Source organism: Lissotriton helveticus, chromosome 9, assembly GCF_964261635.1.
Source record: "Lissotriton helveticus chromosome 9, aLisHel1.1, whole genome shotgun sequence".
In the NCBI taxonomy this organism is placed as follows: domain Eukaryota; kingdom Metazoa; phylum Chordata; class Amphibia; order Caudata; family Salamandridae; genus Lissotriton; species Lissotriton helveticus.
In genome coordinates, this window is record NC_136070.1 from 934306909 (window position 1) to 934332498 (window position 25590).

The window sequence follows — 25590 nt, forward strand, 5'->3', positions numbered from 1 at the left end:
AACGAAGCAGAAGATGATGAAAAAGACCTATGGTTAAGATCAGATTGTAGACCACGTGAAGAAGATGGAGTGTGGGTTTACAAAGATGGCAGAGTAGTCTTACCAAATTGCTTGATTGCTGACATGGCCAGATTATATCATGGTCCTGCACATCTAGGAAGAGATTCTATGGTCAGACTTTTTAGAGAAACATGGTTCAATACCAAATTTAGAACAATTGCTGAATCTTTTTGTCAAAGGTGTTTGTCATGCCAACAAATGAATCCAAACAGAAAATCAGTGGTGGGGACAGGAATAATTGGTCGAGAGGGTGGTCCCTTTACCAGGTTACAAATGGATTTCATTGAAATGCCCTTACACAACTGTTTGAAATATGTACTTGTAATTGTATGCTTATTCTCAAGATGGGTAGAGGCTTTCCCTACACGACATTGTGATTCAATTACAGTAGCAAAACTATTGCTCAGAGAAATCATCCCAAGGTACGGTTTTCCAGTCACTATTGAGAGTGATGGAGGAAGCCATTTTGATAACAAACTGATGAAGTTAATTTGTGAAGCTTTGAGCATTGAGCAGAAAATACACTGTGCATACAGACCAGAGGCATCAGGTGTAGTTGAACAAATAAATGGAACAATCAAAAACAGAATTGGAAAAATGTGTCTTGAGACAGGTATTAAGTGGACTGATGCTCTTCCACTTGTTTTGATGTCATTAAGAAGTACACCAGATAAAAAGACAGGTTTGAGTCCTCATGAAATTTTAATGGGAAGAGTTATGAGGCAAGCTTTTGTACCTGTAGGTAAACTGTTGAGCATAAATGACAGTGCAATTTTGGATTACTGTAAAAGGTTATCTGATATGGTAACTTCTGTGTCTAATCAGGTGGGAACTGAAGCTCAATCAAATGAAAAGGTTTTGACTCATGATCTGAGACCTGGCGATTGGGTCAGAACGAAAGTACATCGGAGAAGGAATTGTCTAGCTCCTAGATGGCAGAAACCTAGGCAGATAATCTTGATCACTACTAATGCTGTAAAGTGCAGAGGATTGAAACGTTGGATACATCCTAGTCATACTATTCCAGTACCAACTCCAGAGAGTTCTGATGTTGAAAGTGATACCACAGACGATTCTGATTCTGAGGCAGAAGGCGAAACAGAAGGTGAAATAATTCCAGATTCTGAAGATCGACAAGAAAGTCGACATCTGGAAACTGTACCAGTGAATGGAAATCTGACAAGAAAAGACTTAGAAATAATTGAAATAGATTCTGAAGGTGAAGAGAATCTGTTAAAAGGAAAGATAACTGAGGATTCGGTTGTCTCTATTGAAGACAAAGAAGCTGAACCAAAAGAAGTTTCAGACCAGGAGAGTATCGAAAGGCAGAGAACAAACTCTGAAGTAAGGAACAAAAATCCGAAATCTGGGAAGTTAGAGGTAATTGAGGAAGAGGAGGAGAACGAATTACCGAGTACCAGTGATGGAAGACAAAGTGAAGTTCCTGAAGGAGTGAAATTGCCGAATAGAGAAGTTCCTGAGTCAATTGAAATTTCAGACTACGAAACTGAAGAAAGTGACGTGGAAGGTGAAAGTGAAAAGAGAAAGAAAAGGACTTGGAAGTCAGAATCAAATAATTCTGAACCAAAGAAGAAGTACGTGAGAAAAGCAGACTACTGGCCTGGTGGAAGATTGAGAGTCAGACTGATCAAAAAGCCAATAGAACAAGTTGAAGAAATCAGTAGTCAAAAGAGTCCTGGAAAAGAAGTTGGAGTTGGAAGAAAAATTGAAGTGATATCGAGAAAAGGGAAGAGAATAATAAGACCAAACCAGAAATACAAGTCTCCTGAGTGGACTTACTTAGTAATTCCACCTGTTATTGACATATATGATAGTAGTGAAGAAGAAAACGAAATCCAAGAAATTAGTGACAATGATTGAAGTACAGAAATATTAAATTGGCAAAAGGCTGAAGAAATCTTGTTAGTTGACACAAGGTCGAAGAAAAACTGTTTTTAGTTGAAAGAAACTTATGTATGACATAAGGTCGAAGAAATCTTGTTTAGAGTTTTAAGAGAAAGAAAAATATATTTTAAAAGGGGGGTGTAAATATAAATTTAGAAATTTTAAAATTTATTTTTATTTCTGAGGCTAAAATTGCTAAAATTAACCAAAAATGCCTTATGTTAAGGAGAACACTTCAAGATGTTCTGTTTTTAAAAGATGCTGTAAGATGACTCTGGTGTGTCTGCTCATTCTAGTTCTGCTCTGGTTGGTTCTAGCTGTGATTATCCCTTTAGAAATGAATAGAGAATTACACAAAGTTAATTTAACAAGCAAAGCTCTGGTTAGCCTAACTAAACATAGTGCATCTGCAAAAGTTATTGATCATCAGCCTAACATTCATCAAGATAAATCAATAGGTGATTTTTCAAGTAATACATTCACAAAGCTTTTGAGTGAATATGTCAAGGTAATGGATGCAAAAGACTGTTATGTCTGTGTTAAGTTACCTGCTTCTGTTTCTGAGGGAGTAACATATAACATGCTTCCTCTCACTTATGCTGTAACATGTAGTGTATTAACTAGTTTATTTTATCAAACTGGACGTTTAGAATATTACTATTCAAATTATGATGAGATTTTTGCTAACGTTAAGATTGATAATGCTTTAAATAAGCATAAGAAAGCAAAACAAATGAGAGAATATTTCCTTGTTACTAACGAACTCACTTACGAGTATGCTTACAAGAATAATCTAACATGTAAATTAAGTGCTGAAGGAAAGAAATTTTTGAATATGGTTGAGGAGAGAAGAGCAATTTATAAGAGAAATGAATTAGTCAAGCAGACTAAAACTGCTTTCTGGCAGAAAGAGGATGAGAAGTTAAATGGCAAAATGCTTGAAAATATTGCAATTCACATAGACAAACCAGTTAGTGGAAAACTTTGCATTAGAAGAGATAATACACTTTTTGATAATTATTTTGTAGGTGCAAGTAACTGTGAAGATACTTATCAGATTATGGGAGGTTGGGGATTTAAAGGTGGAAAAGATCCTATCTTTCCTGGGATTTATTTTGTTTGTGGTGACAAAGCCTACTACAACCTTCCAGACCATTGGTATGGAACTTGTTATGTGGGAATTGTTTTTCCTAAAGTGTTTCATGTTGACAGAGATTCAGAAGGATTGTTTAAAATTCATAATTATGTAAATAGAGCTAAAAGAGAAACTTTTACCGAAGTTCTGGGAGATATTTTTCAAGCTGTAATACCTTTTGTTGGTATAACCCTAAATGCAGGGAGAATCAGAAAATTGTCCACTATAGTTGATAGATTATCAACTGACACTGCTGATGGATTTCAATTAGTGAATGTTGAAGTTATTGCAATAAGATCTATGGTAATTCAAGACCGTCTTGCTTTAGACATACTCCTAGCAAAAGAGGGAGGAGTCTGTGGCATTTTACATGTCCAACATTGCTGTACATATATACCTGATGAAAGTAAAAATATTGAAATGTATATTAAGAATATTACACAAATGCATTCAGAGATAATTCCTTTAGAAGAAGAAGATTTTACAGGGAAACTTTCAAAAAGGTTTCAAGCAATTAAAAACTGGTTTCATAATATTGGAAGTTCAATTCTTGGCAAGATTCTGGCACCTTTGATTATAATAGTATTCATTTTTATTTTGACCAAATTAGGTTGTTTGTTACATAAAAGAAAGAAACAGTTGAAAGAAAAGAAAAGAATCTATAAACTCAGAAGAGAAGAAGAAAGGGAGATCGAATTACAGGAGTTACATAGAGAGCGTCATGTTAATTGCAAAGATTATGCAGAAACAGACTTTTAGGTTTACTGATACAAATGAATTTGAATCGATTTCTTAAAATTTTAATTTACCAAAATTTTGAGTGCTGGTGTGGTGATTTGTTAATCACCAGATGAGGGAGTTGATGGAGCGAGATAGAAAACAAAATTTTGTTTAAACTCGCGAAGTCACATTTCCATAACATGAATAAAATTATTAATGATTTGTGATATGTCGTGCTAATACAACTTAGATTAAACTTTACACGTGGGGGGACTAACATGTGTGCTCATAAACGTGCATAAATGTTGCATCTTTTTGTTCGTACAAAATAATAAAATAACTTATTGTTTTCGTTTTTGTCATTACTAATTGCTGCAAACTTAAAAGAAGCATGTGCTTGTTTTGCTTTTCCTTGTCTGTGTGATGTCATTTCTACTATTCTAGGTGCATATGGGTCTCATGGAAAAACGGAGACTGGTAGATATAAACGCTGCTTTATTTGTTTGCAATGGCTAGGTAACATTTTGATTAATCGGGTGGGTTAATTAATTAGTAAACCATGGGGTGGATACAGAATCTACTTTATTTCTTACATTAATACTTTTCTTGTGTTTGTTTTATACTAGAAAACATAAGTTGCCTGCTTTTGGGCCTAGTCATTTGAACCGCAGAAAAAGAGCTGACATATAATTCTGCAGAAAGTCACGAGACGCCCATTCTGAATTAAAGCGTTTATTGAAGCTGCATTCACAAAGCAAAAACTGATGAGCTGACATCATTCTGTCGGACATGGCCAAGGTCGAAAGTGAACATTTTGTCAATCCTTAACTTGGCATCCGCGGAAGTATAATGAAAGTCAATGGACGCTGCGAGAATGACTTAATACATTTGTTGCAACATGAGGAAGCTTCTGGCTTCACGTGGAAGGAACAATGGTCTCTATGAAATATGATTTTATGGAACTTTTTGAGAATTGGGTGACATGTCACTTGTCACTCTCAGCCAATGGGACGTCGAGGATTTCTGAAAACTTTCCTTTGCTAGTTTAGTTAGCGTAGAAAGGTATAAAAAGTCATGCCCTTAGGGTTGGGCTGGCTGCTGCTTTCTGACTTTCCGATGAGGGTGAAGTGCTGCTGGACTTTGCGTGGAGCACGTAAGAATCCTCAAAGAACTTTACTTTAATTCCTATCTATTTAGCTTATTTAGGGACTTAGGTTTTAGAAATGCTAAACTTTAAATATTCACTTTGATTTTTGATTCATTTGCTTAAATTGTATTTTTCTCTTAATTCTTTACAATCATGCTTGCTTTATTACTAATAAAATTCATTTATAAAACTTTCAACTTATATACCATAATTTAGTAAATAAAATCTTACTTTTGACAAACAAGCTGGTCTTGGTCATTCAGAAGTGTAGGTTACTATTAGCTAGATCACGTCGCCTATGGTGGTCGTTTAAATGGTTGGGTTTTATTCTAATGACAATATTCTTTCTGCAAATGTATAAATATGTATATAGTTTGTAGATAATGTGTATATAGATTTATTCTGACCACCTGATTCAGTAGGCCCAAAATATATCAGGTTTATAAATGGGTCCATATTTAGTTTAGAATTTTGTTTATAGGTTATGAAGTTGGGTAGCGTTGTTTATGATATATTTTCTATAGCCCGCTGGATCAATTCTCTACCCCACCACCTTAAGATTTCGCCACCTTCACTTTATCCCTCACCCCTCTTTCATGTCTACTCAGTCACATGTCCAATTAAACCAATCCACAACAAGCTCTCTTCTCAAGGAGTTTCGCACAAGCACGCCCTTAGTACCAATTACACCTGCGACTGAGCAGCTCACACCGAAACTATCTGGCAAGTCTAACTCACTTCATGCATGGTTAATCCTTTATGAGGTCCGCTCGTTGGATCTGACCTCCCCCTGCTGCATTGTGATTTATCCTGTAGGTCTGTGGTTCCCAAACTGTGCGCCGCGGCTCCCCGGTGCGCCGTAATGAGGAGCCAGGGGCGCCCCGGCCACAGTGTGGAAATGTAAAGCCTCTTGCACCCGCAGCCAAAATACGTCCCCCCTGCAAAAAAACGGGGACATGGTTTGTCCCAAGAGCGCACTGCCACCATATGTGCGTATGTATACGCGTGCGTTGTATGTGCATTTTACAATCGGCGGAGACTCTGCACAGTGCCTTTCCTGTTGTTTCTCCTTACCGGACTAGCCCATTGCAAGGTCTCTGTGTACTGTGAGCCAAGGAGGAGGAGACCCATGGAAAACCTCTCATCTGCAGCATAATTTGTATTGTCAGGAGCCTGGTTCCTGAAGGACTGTCTTAAGGTGTTAAATAGGGTAATTAACAAGGCTATTAGCTGCTCGGGGAGCAAGATATGTATATATGGCTGCAGCTGCAAGCCATCCCTCATCAAAGCACAAACACCAACGTAAAACTATCACCTGACACTCAGCAAATGTTTTAACTCAATGAAAAACGACCTTATTTAAATGTACCTATCATGCTTACTTCCCTCATTTGTTTGAAAATGTCACTTTGGGTAATTTTTAAGATCAATTACCAATTCGTAAGAGGAAGGGAGGCAAGTGTAGCTACGGAGGTAGTCTACATTACTGGCATGCCATACGCTGCTCTGGCCGTTTGAGGGGAAGTTACTGCTGTCGTCTTCTGCCGCCCGCTGTCTTTTGCAGCCTGCAGTCTTCTGTCGTTGGAACCTCTTCCCACATAAGATAAGTTAAATGGGCAGTTGGGGTTGATTTGTAATTTGAGCCGTTTTTATAACACACCCATACTCTTTGCTCGTGCGGCCCCAAGTATGTACTTTAGAGATGGATGGCATATTTCACACTGCCCTGATGTTATCATTTTTTGTGTGTTTTGCGTTTATTGGGACCAGGCGTGTCCTAGGACGGTGCTTACGCTTGCTCGGTTCAGTGTTGCCATTTGTCTGTGCGTCTTTGCTGCAGAGAATGTGACGAGGTCTCGTGATATTCATTTTGACTGTTTCATGGTGTTTTAGCTGGCAGTGCGCTTCCCCAGAGATCTTGAGCATTCAATATTTTCAAATGAAGTTCTCTGGTATTTTCCTCTGTTTTGCTCTTCACTTTCAAGCTGAATTTCATAAGCGTGCTTTTAGCATTAGGCTTTGCTTGGATAAGTTTAATACTAACCACAAACAGGGCGCCTCTATGAACCACCTTTAGGACCGATGCATTATTCATAGAGGGAGCAGGGTGATGAGAAGCAAGTAGGCGCTAAGGCTGGAAAGCAAGAGCTTTAAGAACCACCAAACACTGAACCAACCTTACATGAAGCCCCTCAGAGTTTGGTCAATTCCTAGCAATGAACCGTGTCTTGGACTTTCTGCAGAATAAAACTCTTGTTCAACAAATACCTGATCTCAGCCAATGTACCCCACAAGCACTTGCAATGAACCAAGCTAATGCTGCTGGGTGCACCCCATCCCTGCCCGTGACCTCGAGAAGATGAGGTCAGTGAGCCGGGAAGGATACCTGGTCCTTGCCGCAGCTTCTAAGCACATCATCTAACACCTCTAAGAAGACTGCCGCCATACTACTGACGGAGCCTACATTCCAGCTATCTGGAGGATTCAGCCACAGAAAGGCCTTGACTGGCACTGACATTGCTCTGCTGGCATCCTTTACTCAAAGGGGATGTTACCTTAAACCTGGCACGGAGTGGGCACTTGCACTGCTGCCATCCTGCATCCAAAGATAAGATTGAGTGGCACATGGGCAGAGATTGCGCTGCTGGCAGCCTCCATTCAAAGGTGAGACTGGCTGGCACATGGCACGTAAAGGGCACAGAGGCTGCCCTGCTGGCATGCTCCATGCATAAGTGGCTGGCAGGTGGCACTGAATAGTTCACAGTTTGGTCCTGCATGCACTGGGGTGGTCTTTAGAACCAGACAGTGTTGAGGTGACGCTTCCAGAACCATGCAGGACACCTCAAATGAGGCCTGATCAACTGGACACCATAATATAGAGCAACATACAAACTCCCCACAAGTACTCTAGAAGTAGACATAACTTTCTAAAATACATTTGGCTCCCCTGAAGGCTGTTTTGCAGACAGCTGCTTGCTTGCTGTCGGGCTTACATCCTCCCCCACCCGCCCACTGGTAAAAAAAATGGTGGGGAGCCACGGCCAACTGCCAATTAGGTCAAGGGAGCCACGGGTCAAAAAAGTTTGGGAACCACTGCTGTAGGTCATTGTACCACAACTGTATCCAGAGCGATCTCTCCATGCCAAACATCCCGGCTTAATTGACACTCCCTCCCAGATCCTTGATTCGGTAAGCACTTCTCCTTCGTTAGATGCACGGCACTTGCTCCACTAACTACGAGTGCCCCGCCTTGATTTAAATTACTCTTACAGGCTCATCGATTCACCATTGAATACTTCTGCTGCACTCGCAGCTTTCTCGCAGTCATGTTATCGACCGGCTTGCAAACAGTAAGCCTGTCCAATCCTCTACCCGTCGTCCGCGCCCTGTTCACTCCGTTCCTGCACCCGCATTACAACTGTATATGCGCACTCCTACTGCATGTGCTCATAGTTATTGGTCCAGCTGTCCCAGGGTCGCTTGTTCACATCCCCTCTGCTTAAGATTCCACTTTAGCTCACTAGCATCACTTCCTTATGCCGGAATTTCGTCCATTGCACAGTGTGCCCCAGACTGTCTCATTACTGCCTTAATCTCACAAACTGCATGTCCCTCACCTTACTCATTGATTCCTCGGAACTTCTACGGTTTTTCATAGATGGTCATCCTATCGCCGTTTTTGACTTCACCAACTGTATGTTCCTCATGTGTAGATTCATGAATTCCCGTAACGTCCACGTCTGTCCTTAATGATTCTTGCTTGTATTTTCCTTCCCCTTCTCTCCCCGTAGGCAACTGAGGCTTTTAACTGTTAGGCGTTTATCACATGTGCTGATGATGATCCGTGTATTGTGCTAAACGGATCGAAACGCCGTCCACATATGTGTGCACTTTATACAAATGAAAAACTTTTTTGCCCTTTAAAAAGTGTAAAGGTGCCAGTATTGTTCTGTTTTATATTTCAAACTGTGCAATTAACAGGATAACAGAATGCTAAGCTTTTGCCTAAAAGCCCTTTGTGTGTTTCCTGCCTTGTTTTCCTCCCTTTCTGTTCATTGTGCGTTAAGCTGGGAACAGGCTTGTGCCCCACCTTGTATATTGTATGTAAAGGTTGTTCTACATTGCTTGAAAAGTAAATATTCGACCTCTGCCCGGCTGGGCATGTCATTTCAATATAGAACGATTTCGTCTATATTTATTGATTGCATCCTCACGCTTGTAAGGGACCATTGTTGCCATAAAGAATCGACTCCCAAGGTCCCTTGCTGACTTTCTTTGGGTTCCCTTGTTGTCCTTAAATATACATTAGAGGAATGGTGGCTTGCTGTCAGCAGATTTCCATGTCTGGTCTTGTTTTCAATATTTTTTTTTTTTTAAATTAGCCCCTTTGTCTTGAAAGAAACAGTGCTGCATTTAAAATCTTGTTTATTAAAGTTCCACTGGACCACTTCCCACTCCAAACTATTGTTTTACATTCACAACAGGAAAGTGTCTTAAGATGACCACATCGCTTTTGTGAATGGTTTGCAACCACCTTTGAAGAGTTGGGAACCTAAGAATGGTGTGCGACCCAATTATGTACGCGAACAATTGTTACATAGCATTTTTAAATGCAACCGGGATGCTGGACTCACCCCTTCCAAATTTTGATTTGGTATGCATTTCTAAACCCTTCTTTGTGATTTGTCAAGGGAGTGCTTGGCAATCTATTGTTTCTGTGATGGTTAACAAAGAAATGGTCCTTGTGTTCACTATCCAAACCAAAAACCTTATGTGAGCCCTTCCTACACTATCCCAAAATGTATACACTTATCTCTCACAGCATGTCCTGCTTCCAGCAGTCTTTCCAATCTTACCAATATTTAAACATTTTTAAACAATTCAATGCGAAACCTTATTTTCCCATCCACTGAGCCACTCTTATGTTACTGCATTGCTCGGGCCATGCCCCCCTCAAACAAATATTCCTGGCTACGGGCCTGCAGGAAGAGCCATGCACACCTCAAACCCCCCCCCCCAGTGGCTGTCTACAGTGAATGTACATCCCTAGCCCTTGGCACTTCAAAAAAAAAAACAGACAGTCAATCCACAAACAGGCAGAGGCACACCGAATGGTTAAACAAGAAAATGCCTATTTTTTAAAATTGCCATTTTCAAACACACAATTTAAAAACCATCTTTACTAAAAGGTGTTTGGAGGGGGCAAGATGGCGGCCGGTTACTCGGCTGTGTGAGCTGGCCTAAACACTCTCTCCCCTGGTCAACTTGCTGACTTTGGCAATCCTAATGGATTTTTCCAAGAAGTAGATGGGCTTTCACTTTTGGATGTGAACTGACATTGTTTCCTGGTGGAAAAACATTTCTTCCGTACACTGACCTGAAAAGGAAATGCTCCGGTGGCCTCTGGCTGTCTTACTCGCTGGATCTTCTCTTCGAGGCGTTTGGGCCGGCGGCGGCTTCTGGTGCAATTCATCATTCCAGCCACGGTATTCCCTTTGGTGTGACATGCCTTCGAAGGGACAGGTGACAGGTGGCCCAATCTCCAGGCGCTCAGACGGGCGCTGCACTCGGCGTTGCACTCGGAGAAAATACCAAGGGAAGCCAGTCTACTATCACTGCACCAAAAGTGGCAAAGAATGTCAAAACTCTTCCGGCAATGTTTAAACCTGTAGCACTCAAGAACAAAACGCCACAGAATCCTGTCAATACAAAACAACGTCACCCACCAGCTGTCTCTCCTAATGCCTTCTTATTGTCTCCCACCGGTAAGACTGTTAGTGTCCCCTCTTCACCCTCTCTGGGCATGACGGCTCATGTTACGGTTGAGGGGTGCTCTTTGAAAAGGGCAGGTGTCTTGCAAGCAGCAGGGGCGGTCGGTGATAATACCCAGGGGAATTTCTCCAGTATTGAAAGTTTGGTGGATTTGGAGTTGTAGTTCTTCCAGACTGAGCACCTAATACAGAATTGATAGCTGCTTCTCCTCTTCAACAGTCTACAGTGCTCCCACAACAGCAATTTAAGGCCACTCATGGAGAAATGCCTCAGGCCCTCTCACAGACTGCTTCATTGAGTCCTGATGGTGATACAGAGGGTGACAACTTTTATTCTTTATCAGACCATACGGGGTCCTCTGAGGATGATGGCGGTCTGGATAAGGATTGGACTGATGACGATAGTGAGACGGGTGACTGGCGAATAAATGAGGCTTTGCATTCAGATGCTATATCTAAAGGGCTTTGTACAGTTCGGAAGGTACCTAAGAATCAGGGGTCCTCGGCCCTTGCTTAAATACGGGCTCTTTAGTTTGGGACTGTTCATTCTCCGCGCAGCCTGGCCTGCAAGGGAATGCTACAGATCAAGCTGTTAATGGTCCGGATCTACCTTTAGGTGAGATGACACTGGCATTAATATACCAGACAATAATGGCACATCGTGAAGAGACCCGGCAGGAGAGTGCTCGAACTCCGGGAGCATGCCGCAGGGTTTAAAATTCTATTCCGAGAGTAGCTAAAACTTGTGCAGATATCACCTCTAGAATTGGTGTAGCGGAAGAGAGGATTTCCACCCTTGAAGACCCTTGAAGACAACCTGGCCACTCAAAAAGGCATTACAGGTTTGATTAAATCCCAGAGGGACGATATCCAGTGGAAACTTGTCGATATTGAAAATAGAGCTCGGAGGAATAACCTGAGAGTCCTGGGAGTCCCTGAAGGGATTGAATGCTCAGACCATTGCACAATGGGACTGGCAGCTCGAAATTCAGCGAGCCCATCGTTTTCCGTTCAAGCCAAAGCAGCGTTCTGGCCAAACGGATAGCAGGCCTTGCGCTATTCTAATTTGTTTGAGCAGCTTTTTAGCCAGGGAAAACAATTACGATTTGGCGAGACCAGACAGGAGAAGGACTGGGAAGGGATGCGAGTTCTTTGTAAGGCCTGACTTCTGCCCAGCTACGGTTGAACGGAGGTGGCAGCTCCGGCAGCTAATTGAACCTTTACAGTCTAATGGGGCACAAGTATTTTTGCTTTTTCCCTCCATACTTAAATTCATTTATCAAGGCCAGACCAGATTTTTTGTCTCCGAAGTCCAGGCTAAAGAGTTTATGGATTCAATTTAGATTGCTAAAACTGCAAAGAATCGCTTTTATAGCTCTTCTCTTCTTGGAACATCTCTAGTTTTTTAGGTCTCGCCTGTCGATGCGCATGCGCATCGAGCTTGCGAGCCTATTGCGGCTTAAACAGTCTTTAACCAAGTTGCAAGGAATCGTGGCCATTCCTTGCAGTGCCCGTGACTTTTAAGCTCAATGCGCATGTGCATTGAGCTTAAAAGCGCGTGCACATCAGTTCCCTCAGCCGCAATCGCCGTCTGTTCCCTCAGCCGCATTCCTCCGACACCTTTTGAAGTGAAGCTTAGCTTCACTTCAAAGGCCCCGGCTTCTTCACACCCACATGCCGCTCTCCCCGCTCCGCCCCCTCCCGCCGTGTCCACTTCACTTTGACGGCCGCAGGCCTTCTCTCGTGTTTCTGCTTGTTTTTTAAACCTCCCATCTGGGATACACACTGACCTCGCACTGAGGGGTGTTGCGCATGTTGCTTTTGAAAACCTTTCCACAGTTAGCAACAGGCCACTTAAATGAGGGGCAACACTGATCTGTCTCGCCAGGAAATACAAGCTTTAAACAAAAACATTTAAAATTATGTTTTGCTGCACAGCGCTCAGAAAATGTGTAACCTCATGGGAAACCACTTCTTTCAACTTGCGCATCTCCCGGCTCCAAAATTCAAATAGATGCGTTATTTTTCCAAAAACATGAACACGTGAACTAAGAATACCGTGCTCTGCAGTCCCCAGGTTCGGCCGGCAGTTATAGCTCCGGTGAATTTCATTCTCCATATTTGGCACGACCCAATAAAATTGCTTCCTCTCCGCTAGCAAATTCGGGATCGAAGTTCCCGTATGTTTCCACGTATGTAAATCCAGGTCTGTCTTCCCCAGAGACGGGCTGCCCGGCGTCCTCTATAAAACATGGAAGTAAATAGGCTTTCCTAAAGCCGTGGCTTTAAGCAGATTTGTAAAGCATTAGTACTAAACATTCCAGCCTTGTCATCTGGTTGTTTATGCTTCTTTTCAGCAATCACAGTATGTTAGCTTGGTGAAGATAATGCCTCTTTTTTTATGTCTATGGCACACAGATACAATGGACCTATTGCCGCCTGACACCACTGCAGCTCACCCCTCTCTGACCCTTTCTCATATTCTTTCTATTTGTGTCTGCCGCTCATTCTCTCTATGTCTTGCTGTCTCTATATGTCTCTCCCGCATCACCTCCCTCCCATCTTTCAGGCCGTGCGACAGAACTTTTTTAATTATTTCCAGGCTCCTCACAACTTGTTTATATAGCGCAGACTTTACCCGAAGGTGTCAGAGCGCTTCACAAACCCACTTCACTACCCACTACCCAACCCCTGCCGCCGGACAGCGGCACTCACAGCGGCTAACACGTCACTCACCCCACTGAAAATGTCACACTTAGCAAACCAAAACCTTGGCTGCTATGTGCATTTCTTAAACTGTATTCTCCTTATGTTTGTAACATTAAATTAGTCTGTGTATTGTCGGAATGGTGCCAACCCCGTAACGCACAGATCCGATGTGAGGGACCGCCTACTGGATTATAGTCATCACCCACCCTGTTCTCCTTATCTGGAAAAAATTCCTTCATTTAGATGGCCTCGCCCCCCCATTCACCCTTTAACCAGACCCCTCGCTATCTCTTCTTTAGCTGCCTAAATTACTGCCCACCGCTCCCCCTCCTGCTTTTTTGCCTCAGTCTAAACCCAATCAGTTCCCTCTATCCTGCCTTCTGATCCTCCCTCCAAGCGCTCCCCGTGACAACACATTTCAGCAAACAGAAATTAGCTTCCCTGCATCCCCCATGGGATGCAGGGAAGGTCTTGCCCCCTCCCTTCTCCAACCCCTCCCCACTCTCTCTCCCAGCACAGCACCATCAAAAAACCCCAGCCGACAGTGCAATAGGTCTCGCAGCATTTGAGTTAGAGCTTTTAGAAATGTTTATGGCTTTTTTTATTTGTAATTCTTTAGCATTGGCTACAGGAAACAAAAATGCTAAAGATTTTCAAAAAAAACCCATAAACAATTCTAAAAGCACTAACTCTAATGATGCGAGACCTATTGCATTTCCAATGCTTGTTTTGGATGGGGGTATTGCTTTGTATATGGGGTTCGTGTTCTTTTCCCTTTTTCAACTAGGAATTTTTCTGTTTTCTTTTTTTCCCCCATGGGATTACCCCCTATTGGTATTTTTATGTCGGCAATGATTCCGGGGGGTTTGGTGTATATACCAGTTCCTCCATCTCTTGGACCTAGGTCCTGTTGCCTTGTTTGGGGGGTGGTGGGGTGAGGGGGGTGTTTGTGGGTGGGTTCAAGGGGGGAGGGGTGGGAGTAAAAAAAAACAAGCTTGAAAAATCAGATTTATCATGGCTCTTTGTTTAACAATGTTATTACTGCGATACTTTCATCTTTTGACAGGTGGGCTGATATTGTTCTGTATGCTTTAACCAACTCAGGTTTTTGGTAAAATTTGTATAGGCTCATGGAATATTTGTGGGTTGAATGATGGGAAAAAGAGGGCTCTGTTTTCGAAAGTTGTTCATGCCCTTCGTTTAGAGGTAGTGTGTTTGCAGGAAACCCATGTACCCTGGAACAAACGTGTCAACTTGAAAATTCCTGGGTTCGATTTAATTGGGTGCTCTCGTCAGACCTCAATGATTAGAGGGGTGGCAATTTTATTAAGACGAGGATTGGGGTAATGTAGGAGAACCAGTCAGGATAGCAGTGGGAGATGGGTAATTACCGAGTTGCTAATCGATGGCAGATCCTTGACTATTTGCACTGTATACTGCTCAAATTTGGACGATCCTGCAGTCCTACATTAATTGAATGTAGAGCTGGCCCTTTGGCCTCACCCCATTTGTTTTTGTGGGGATTTGAACATCAATTTGCCCGCCGACTTTAATTTAGTGGGGGGTCAAAATTATTTAGGTAAGAAACCCAGAGTCTTCAGGGCACTCCAAGCGTTGGTTCAGGAGCACTGTCTGGCTGATCTTTGGTCTTATCATCATAAACACTTTGATGGGTATACATATTTTTCTGCTCCCCATAACAAAAGGGTTTGTTTGGATTATTTGTTTTTGTATAATCAATTGGCAGACTCTACTTCCATCTCGATCTCACCTAGGATCATATCAGATCATAATCCTGTGATTATTGGCTGTAGCTTAAGTCGCACTGCAAGGGTCCCAAGGGTCTGGACATTTGAGAGAAAATTGCTATTAGAACAATCTTACAAATATCATATGAGGACCTGGATAACAGAATTTCTTAATATTAATAGGGGGTCTGCCTCTTGTAAAATTGTTTGGGATACACTAAAGGCGGCAATCCGGGGGAAACTAAGAGCTTTTCATCTTTTCGGCAGTGGAAAATACAAGTACAAACCAATAGTCGTATGGATGAATTGCGAGTCGCTGAGATCCAATTGATATGTGCGATCAAGGAGGGCCGGGATACAGCTCAAAGTCAGTTACAGGTCGCTCGAACTAGGGCTTCCCTGATGGAGTATTTTGCCAGGATCTTGCTGCAAAGTATTTACAGTTTCGCTCGATGGTGTTTGAGTTCCGTGAAAAATTGGGCAGGGTTCTGGCCAAGTGACTTCAGCAGAGAAGCTTGACCAACCGTATTGTTAAAATTCAGGACCCCCAGGGCCATATTCAGGACACATCCTCACCTACCCCCTCACTCTTCTCATTTTTAGCAATTCAGCGCAGGGACACGCCGGTGAGCGTAACTAGCGCTTTATAAAATTCCTAAATAAATAAATCCGATGGGGTCTTTGCAGTCTTTCTTCAGTTTTATCGTTCAATATATACAGAGGAAGTTAGGGACTCAAACTTTAACCTTGAGGTTGGGGCCTTCCTACAGGATCTTAACACCTTCCATGTTTCTGATCACCAGAATGAGGTTCTCTCTGCCCCCATAGAATGGGAGGAGGTCGAATTAGCAATAACTCATTAGCTAATGGCAAATCTGCTGGTCCCGATTCCATCCCTTTGGAATTCTATGGTGTATTTCGCTCAGAGATTTGGGAGGATTTCTTAACAATTCTTAGAGAGGCGCAGCTAGACCACATACCAGACTCATGGCGCCATACTACTATTATCCTTTTCAAAAAGAAAGATAAACCGGAGTTAGATCCCTCATCATTCCGCCCGATATCGCTGATTAATACGGACAGCAAAATATACTCAAACATTTTGGCCACTAGATTAGCCTTGGTGATTTCTCCACTAGTTTCATTACGCCAATATGGCTTTATCCCAGGTAGGAACACGGCGGACCATGTCCGTCGGGTTATTGCTCTCCTGGTTTGGGCCCAAGTCACAAAAGCTCCCCTCGGTGCGATCCTGCTGTACTCCGAAAAGGCGTTCGACAGGGTCGCCTGGGGGGTTTTATGGGAAGTCCTTCATTGGTAGGGGTTCCGCCCTGAGTTTATACAAGCATTACAATCACTTTATATTGATCCAGAGGCTACCTTGTCTGTTTCAGGTTCGGTTTCAAGATCTTTTAACATCTGCAGGGGCACCAGGCAGGGTTGTCCCTGCTCGCCCCTTCTGTTTGCCTTTTATATTGACCCCTTTTTAAGTAAAATTGAGAGCTCCCTGAATATACCTTCAGTCAGGGTCAATGCAACTGAGTATAAGGTGTTGGCATATGCTGACGATATTATAGTAGTCACCAGTGACGTAGCCTCTTCATTTCCAGCTATTAAGAAACCAGCGGAACAGTATGGCCAGATCTCTGGCTATAAACTTAATGTCCTTAAAATTCAGGTTGTTCAGTCAGCTACTATGGGCCCCTCGGAAGCCCCAGTGGTTTAAAATACTTTGTATCTTGGGGTTAAAATTACTGCTGCAGTTGACAATATCCCAGAGTTGAATATTTTGCCCATCATTGATTCTGTTAACTCCACTTTGGTAAGATTAGAAAATCTGCACCTTTCTTTGTATGGTAGAGGGAATGTTCTAAAAATGCTGATCTTACCAAAGTTTTTATATTTATTTAGAACTATCCCACTTGAATTTGCACAGTAAAGTCTTGTTTGCGCCGAAAGATGTTGTAACAGATTTCTTTGGGGTTATCATCAACCTCGAAGGGCGGCAAAGTGGATGCACCTTCCGTTGGATAGGGGGGGCTGGTCCGTGCCAAATTTGGTGCTTTATTGCTGGTCAGCTCTCCTTCAGCATTTCACCTTGCCGCTGTTCGGGGATAAAGCGGTACTCCCGCTTTCTTGTAGACCCTCTATTTTCGAGATTGGTTTAGGGGAAGACGCTAAGGGTATATTACTGCAGGTCCTTGATCCCAGTTAATATAAAAAGACCAAGTTTAAGGTTATTATGGCAATGTTTTCAGTTTCCCAATATCAACTATTATACACCTCTTGCTACAGCCAGACTATTACCCTCCATTTTCCAAGGTCAGACTACATTCAGGTGGATGTCACATGAAATAATGATTTTGGGTGAACTAGGTTGGGAGGGGAAAATGGCTACTTTCTCATTTTTAAAGGATAAGTTTGGCTTTGATACGCATGAGTTTTTTTAAATATTTGCAGCTCCAAAGCTATTTGGATAAACTGATGCTCCAAACCACTACCTTGTTTGATAGGAATACACTTATGGAATTGATACTGAGGCGGTCAAGAATTGGGGTATTATACCAGAATCTGCTATCCGGTCTTCCAGACGACCTTTCTTCTCAGAATGCTAAATGTGAGAATAAGCTGGGTAAGGTAAAGATTGGATATTTCTCAGGCTTTAGAACTATCTAGCAGTGTATCAATATCAGGCAGTCTGCGATCCCAAAGCTATATGGCTTTATTTGATCTTTATTACACCCCGGCCAAAATTTCTAAATGGGGAGTTAGAGGTGGTCATAGTTGTCCAAGATGTGGTTTGGTAGCTGCCAATGACGTACATATGTTTTTGCCTTCTCCAAACTTGGGTCATTCCTCCATGACGTGTAATTATTTATCAATTCAAGGCTTAATATCCCGCCATCCTATCTCCAGAGCTTGTAATATTTGGCTGCGAGAGCGATTGTATGCTTGAGAGAACAAGCCACGCTTCTGCTTTGCTGTTCATCGATATGTCTTTAGTACGGCTTTGCATAACTTCAAAATGGATCAGCCCTGATGCCCCTACCTTTGTAAATTGGAGAGCGAGGGTTCTGGCTCTCCATAATTTAGAATCAGCCATCTTTCAGAGGCGCGGTAGGAGGAGGCGGGAGTTGGGCCAGAAAATTTGGGCTCCAGTGGAAGAGTGGCTTAGAGATTGACAATGGATTGTATTGACCTATGTTATCTGATTTCAGCTATGTTCTTCGACTCTGCAAAGGAGCTTCATTTGGCCCTCTGTTGTTTCCCTTCTCCCTGCCTGGTCTGATTTATTTTTCCTTTTTTTTTTCCTTATGTAAAAATCTGTAATGATATTATTTGTAACCATGACCAATTGTATTTGTTTTTATGTTGCTATTTTTCTGTCTCTTTTTCAAGCTTGAATAAAAAAAATTAAAAAAAATGCTAAAAGGTATTTTAAGATGTTGCAAAGTATTTCCCATTCTATCCTATGGGACAGATAGCCTTTCAATAGTGAAAAACGAGTTTGGCAGTATTTCACTATCAGGACATGCCACAGACACCAGTACATGTCCTACCTTTCACATACACTGCACCCTGCCCAGGGGGTGGGTACCTTGGGCCTACCATAGGGCTGCCTTACATGTAAGAAAAGGGAAGGTTAGGGCCTGGCAAGCGGGTGCACTTGTCAGGTCGACATAACAGCTAACAAACTGCACACAGACACTGCAGTGGAAGGTCGGAGAAACCTTTTCAGGGCTACTCGTGGGGGTGGCACAATCAGTGCTGCAGGTCCAATAGTAACATTTTATTTACAGGCCCTGGCACACTCAGTGCACTTTACTAGGGGCTTACCCGTTAATCAAATATGCCAATCAGGGAGAACCAATTGTAATAAAAATTTACACTGAGAGGACTTGCACTTTGACAATGATCAGCAGTGGCAAAGTGCCCAAAGTATCTAAGCCAGCCAAAACAAAATTCAGAACAGCATCAAAAATACAGGAGGTAGAGTCAAAAAGTAAGGGGAACCACTCCAAAGAGCCTTGTCTAACAATTAATCTCACATTGTGTGTGACTGTCTCAAAGGAATACACAATGCCCAACTGTCAACTACACCCAGTCACGTGACCAGAGGCAGGCTGCAGTTACCAAATGGCTTAGCCAAGAATATGTCAACTTTCTAAACGGGACACCTTCAGAATTGTAATTTAAAATCCAACTTCACCATGAAACAGAATTTTAAATTGGGATTCCAGAGACACCAAACATGAATCAATTATATCTTACCATTTGGAAATTACACTTATAGAAGGTAAGACAACTCTAATGTTATCCTATAGAAGAGATAGGTCTTGCATTGGTGAAAAACTAAATTAAGAGTTTTTCACTACCAGGACATGTAAACGTTAACAGTACATGTCCAACTTTTTAAATACACTGCACCCTGCCCTTGGCGCTGTCCAGGGCCTACCTTATGTATTAAAAAGGAAGGTTTGGGTCTGCCAACGGGTTTATTTTGCCATGTCTAAATGGCAGTTTAAAACTGCACACACAGGCTCTGCAGTGGCAAGCCTGAGACATATTTAAAGGGCTACTCAAGTGGGTGGCACAATCAGTGCTGCAGGCCCACTAGTAGCATTTCAATCTACAAGCAGTGCACTTTACTTGGGATTTATGAGTAAATTAAATATGCCATTTGGGCATAAGCCAATGTTATATAGATTTGAGCAGAGAGCAAAAGCACTTTAGCACTGTTTAGCAGTGGTAAAGTGTGAAGAGTCCTAGGCCAGCAAAAACCGAAGTCAGTAAAAACAGGAGGTCTGGAGGCAAAACATTAGGGGGAAACAATGCCAAGGATGCGAGGTCTAACACCCACTAGCTAATGCCAGGCATAAATGTGGTAACCCAACGCACCCACTTCAGAACTCTTTCTGAACCTGTGAGAGAGCAGAAGTTGACTGGTCCTGCTGTCAGTGACCTAAGAGTAGCTCTGAAGGATTGGACTTGCTCCATCTTGCAGTCAGGACAAAGAGGTGGACTCCAAGGTTCAGTTAGTTAAATCCTGTGTGGCTACAGGGACACAACAAGCTGCAAGAGGCCTTTTCACTGAAGTGCCCAGATGGGCAGTACAAACTGGACCTTAATTGGACCCTAATGCTGGCCTCTACATGAGTGTCTCTTGACCTTGGTTGTATCTAACTGGGCTTCTCCTCTTTTAAAATTCCTTAGAGAGCTTTATACCGACGCTAATGCGTGCGTGAGATATGGCATAAACGGCGAATTATCCTAGTCATTTAGCGTAACCAAAGGTGTTAGACAGGGATGCGTCCTTGCCCCGTTTTTATTTAATATTTACACGAATGGGTTGGAACGCGCGATGCTGGAAGGTAGCCAGGACCTCCCCTGTATAAATACACGGCCTATTCCTGCCCTACTGTACGCCGACGGTTCTGTTATCTTGGCGAGAACACTCAAACAGCTCCAATTACAACTGGATAAGTACTGCCTGTTTATGCTCTCGTTAGGGTTAAAAGTCAATAAGACCAAGACCTTTGTGATGCATACCGGCCTGAAAGTGAAGAAACCGAAACCCCTTTTTGTTGAAAAGGTTAGGCTGGATTGTGCCAGAGAATATCCCTATCTGGGTATTCTCATCGACGACCAAGTAACCTGGAAACCTGCCATGGTGAGCAAAAAGTTATTATTTCAGCTAACAACTGCGGCGCTGGTTTCTTTTTCTATGAAATTGGGCAAACCAGCTCCCGCCGAGTTGCTTAAAATCTACAACGCCAAATGTCACAGCGTTGCAACTTACGGCGCAGGAGTTTGGGGCTACGTTCCCACTGATGAGCTCCAAAAAACTCAAAATAGGTTTTTAAAATACATCCTTGCCCTCCCTCAAAGCGCCCCAACTTACGGTTGCCATATCGAGTTAGGCATTGACTATTTATCGGATACCATCAGCTATCAGCCGATTCTCTTATGGCACCGCATTTGGACCAAACAGCAATGTCATCTCACTCGTTCATTAATTACCGATTGCTTATCCCTGGCTCACTGGAAAAAGATTCCATGGTTACTGTATGTTCAACTTTTTGAAAGATTTAAATTGTTTAGTACTTTTCACAGACCCCCCCCCCAACACTTTTTGATATCTCCAGGAAGGCCTTGAAAAACCTGTGTGTAGCCCATCTTAGAGATCTGCGTTTATGCACAGAGGTAGGCAAACGAACAAATACTCACCTACTGATGGTACAAACCTCTCCTGGTATTCAGTTGTATTTGTCTTTCTTTCTGTCTAATTATGAAAAGTTTGTTTTAACTAGGTTTCGTTTTGATTCCTTCTTCCGTCTGGTTTCTTTTCCTGAGGTCTCAAACTGGTCTCATGAACTCATTAAATGTCCTTGTGATGGAATCGCATATCAGTCAACTTTGCATGTAACACTGTTTTGCAAATACTATGTGATTCCCCGCAAACGCTGGATCATCCCTCTCATCCGACAAATGGGCTTGAGAAGATGTAGACCTGCGCTCCTGGCGTTACAGTCCCTAGAAACCCAATTTGTTGCTAAAAGCATAGCCTGTTTTCTAAAAGCGTGTTTGAAAATTCACTCACAAACAGTATAGTTCCTCATTAGAGAAATTCCTCGATTTTTCCTAGCAGGCATCAATTGTCCTCTTAACTTGAAATGTTACTAATTTATTTGAATGAAATTTGCACGTGATAACCTTCTTGAATTTTGATGTGTTTTTAATATGTACTTTTTATGATTGTAAAAATTTCAATCGAAATAAAGATTCTTGAATTGAATTGAACTGGGCTTCTCCTACCACCCTTGAAAATCTGTGACTTAGATAATTTCAAGACCTCCAGATGACCAGGACAAACCACCTAAGCCTATCTGTCCAAGGCGCAACCTCGCTGAGCTAAGAAATCAGGTTTCACCCACTCAGTGTTTCTCAGCAGTAACAAATCTGATTCAGCGGCCCTCAGTGAAAAGGTAGCCAGCCTCATGGAACCTACCTTCGGATTCTGCCGGCTGCTATCCTCGCTAGAGGATTCCAAGCTCCGAAAATGAGACTAAGTCTGAAGATAGAATTTTTCAGTGGGTGAAGGTGTCAAAACTATTCAGCTCGCGAGAAGACTTTCCTGGGCAGTAATTTTGAATTTTCCTGCTCTGAGCTTTCCCAGCCAAAACCAACAGCTTCAGCAGGACTTTGGCGAACGTCTATCTGACTTCGTGAAGGTTTCTTCAGATAAAGCCTGCCTTGCCCCACTGAAGGATTGTGACATCCATTTATGAGACTAAGCCTCAAGGTACACTTCCATTGAATTGAGTTGAATTGAATTGAAATGGAACTAATAGAGTGCATGGCTACCAGAAGGCCTCCCAGCGCTTCCATCCAAGTTGGATAGCATATTCAATCCCCACTCTATTGCCTGAAATCCCACCTAAGTGCTGGTCTACCATGACCATTAACTACCAATGGAGTTTTGCAGTTTTCAGTGTTATATTTTTCCTAAATCTTTAAAAATTCATATATCCAGTTCCCCTTATTTGATTTTTGTGGTTTGGTGTCATTTTATTTATTAAAATGTATTCTATTTTTCTAATTTGGTTTGGGATTTCTATTGCTTTCTGATTTTACTATATTTCTGTTTTGGTACTGAATAAATACTTTATACATTGCCCTAAATTAAGCCTGCCTGCTCTGAGCCATAGCGACAATGGGATAAAGCTCAGGTTAGTTTAACGACTTTGAGGGTAAACTCTGACACAAGTTACGATTATTCCAAGAAGTGGGAAGTTGTTCACCCCAAATAGTAATCCAATGTCTTACAGTGATGGTATACATCAAGTGAGGATTACACAAATACTTTTTATACACACTTAAGCCCAGGAGACCAAGGAGCAGATTTACAATTTTTTTCATGTAGCGCACTGCAGCAGCCACAACTGCTGCTCTGCACTACGTGAAAAAGAGAGCGGAGGAGAGTGCCCTAAAATAAGGCACTCCCGCCTCACTAGCGCTGGTGCTGAGATCAGCTGCTGTGCGCCACAGAGAAACCTTTGTGCCATGGTGCAAGGGTGTCTCCGTGAGTATAGCATAGGTTTTATATTGGAAGGAACCCTTACAGTACTAAATACAATGCACAGACTCACTTTAACCATTTTCCCACTTTGTATGTGTGCTGTAATGTGCAACACACATGCAAAGTCGGAAAAGGAAGGATTAATGAAAGCATTTCTCCTTCTTTGCACCTACTTGAAAAGGGTGCAGTTTTCTCACGCTAAACCCAATCTACGTCATTTAGTAAATTGGGTTTAGCGTGAGAAACCTTGGGTGGTTGTATGGGAACACCCTTGGTATGCCTCCATGGCGCAAAGTAATGCAAAGCAGCTTTCCTATGTTTTTCCGTTATTTCCAGTGTTAAACAAGTTTAACAATGGAAAGTAAATTGGGAAAAAAAAGATTTTGCACCGATTTGCTTCACTTTTGTGATGGAAACAGGGCACAAAATCTTAGTAGATCTCTTCCTAAGTGAATTGCCAAGATTAACATGATCCGGGATTCTAAGCATTCGGGCAGAAAAATCAGTTATGCCATACATCCATTCATCAAACTGCTGAATTTCTCACCATTTGTGGCATCAGGGAATCCCAACAACAAGCTTTCTAAAACAATGTGGGGAAAACCTTTCAGAGACATTGTTTCATCATTACCCACCAATGTGTAGGTTGCCACCTTGCCAGTATTTTACTGGCCTAGCAAGAATGTTCCTGTCTAGAACCTGACAGGCAAATGGGAAAATGAAAACAGGCTGTATTTTTTCTGTTTCATGACAAAGTTAAAACAGAACAAGCATGAACAAATCAACCCAAAAGTGATTTACAGTTTTCTCTACTATTCCTAAGCGAGCTTTAAACCAAACAAGAGAGAATTGTCAGATTGAAAAATAATTCAGAGAATTTTACACTTCATATGCAGGCAGCAGTTTAGGGTCCCTGCTGAATCTCCTTACGGGAAGAAATTGCAGTCATTTTTCCCAGAAAAAAGAGGCAACCCTTTCAACTGTTAAAGTCTTGACAGGAAACATCTGCCCCTCACTGACATTGAAAGTGACTCATCCTTGCGAGCAACTAAAGAAAACATTGAATTTGTTGCAGCAAAAAATGTGCTTTCCTCTCAGCTCTCAAGTGAATGAGACTCTCGACATAGAGGACAGGCTGCAGGCACACATCAAACATAAAATTAACAAGCATTTGCCATGCAACAGGTCTCGCATTTACGAGACTTTGAGCTATTAGCACTCCTTCTCCCAGTCAAGTTGGTGCAAGTAGTCTCTTCCACTTCAAGTTTAGCTCAAGCTGTTTCTTCTACTATAAGTTTAGCCCAGTTTAGTTCAAGCTGTCTCTTCTACTTTTAGTTTAGCTCAAGCTGTCTTTTCTACTATAAATTTAGCTCAGTTTAGTTCAAGCTGTCTCTTCTACTTTTAGTTTAGCTCAAGCTGTCTCTTCTACTTTCAGTTTAGCTAAAGCGGTCTCTTCTACTTCAAGTTTAGCTCAGACTCTCTCCTCCTCTCAAACCAACCACAACAGCATCCTCTCCCCCAAAGTCGGGTGTAACTATTTCTCTAACATCTCCGAAGACCACCTCCCCCTTCCCAGGGTTTAAGTTTGTCTGTCTTCCGAACTCCAACATTGGCCCAACTGTCACTGTCTCTTATTTCAGTCTCACTTCCTTCTAGCCAGCCCAGACTGTCCCTCCCATAGATGAGCCACCTTAAAATCTCTCTGCTTTCCCTGGGTCAATCCTTGCAGTCTAAGCTGCAGTCTTTTCCATGGAAAGGGTGTGCCTTTTGCTGCTAGAGTGGCCCTTTGTATCTCTCTCTGTAAATGCCCCCCACCCCCGCTCCATCTCCATCGCTCACCTTTCAATGGACTCGCAGCAGTGAGCAGACCACCTGCACCACTTGACAGGCGCCTCCCTCTCAGCCCCTTCAACCCATCGCCGTAAGCCGCACTAATGAGCTCGCCAGCCACCACAAGCAAATGTCAGTTTCTGTCAGAGCCTCCCCGGCACAAAGGCTAAACTGGCACCGTAAGGGTTAACGGTGTAAGAAACATGCAGCAGACAGGCTGATGACTGTCGCAATTATGTCAGAGCGGCACTGGCATCAGTACACACATGGCTAAAGATAGGCGCCGGGGTACGGAAACACGCACAAGTCTAAAGATAGCGGCATGCAGCGACAGAAAAAACACACACGCACACTCACCAATAGAAACAAGCTGAAATATACCTACACTGAACTACACACAAAAAATACTCGTATAGGTCTTAATAAAAACAAAAACACGTACATCCGAAACATATACAAAATAAAATGCATCGCTACAGAAAGGC

At 42.4% G+C, this 25590-nt stretch overlaps 1 protein-coding gene across 2 annotated transcripts in view; it reads left to right on the forward strand.

The window, feature by feature from the left end:
• PARP3 (poly(ADP-ribose) polymerase family member 3) overlaps window positions 1-25590 on the forward strand; it is a 506125-nt gene that overhangs the window by 258026 nt on the left and 222509 nt on the right. Inside the window, exons 1-2 of one of the 2 annotated variants that reach the window (XM_078661159.1) lie at window positions 5648-5783; window positions 8070-8156. The exons of the other annotated variant lie outside the window; for it this stretch is intronic. The gene's annotated coding sequence lies outside the window, so the exon portion shown is untranslated. Of the gene's footprint in view, window positions 1-5647; window positions 5784-8069; window positions 8157-25590 lie in introns of those variants that run through there. 2 annotated transcript variants of the gene reach the window in all.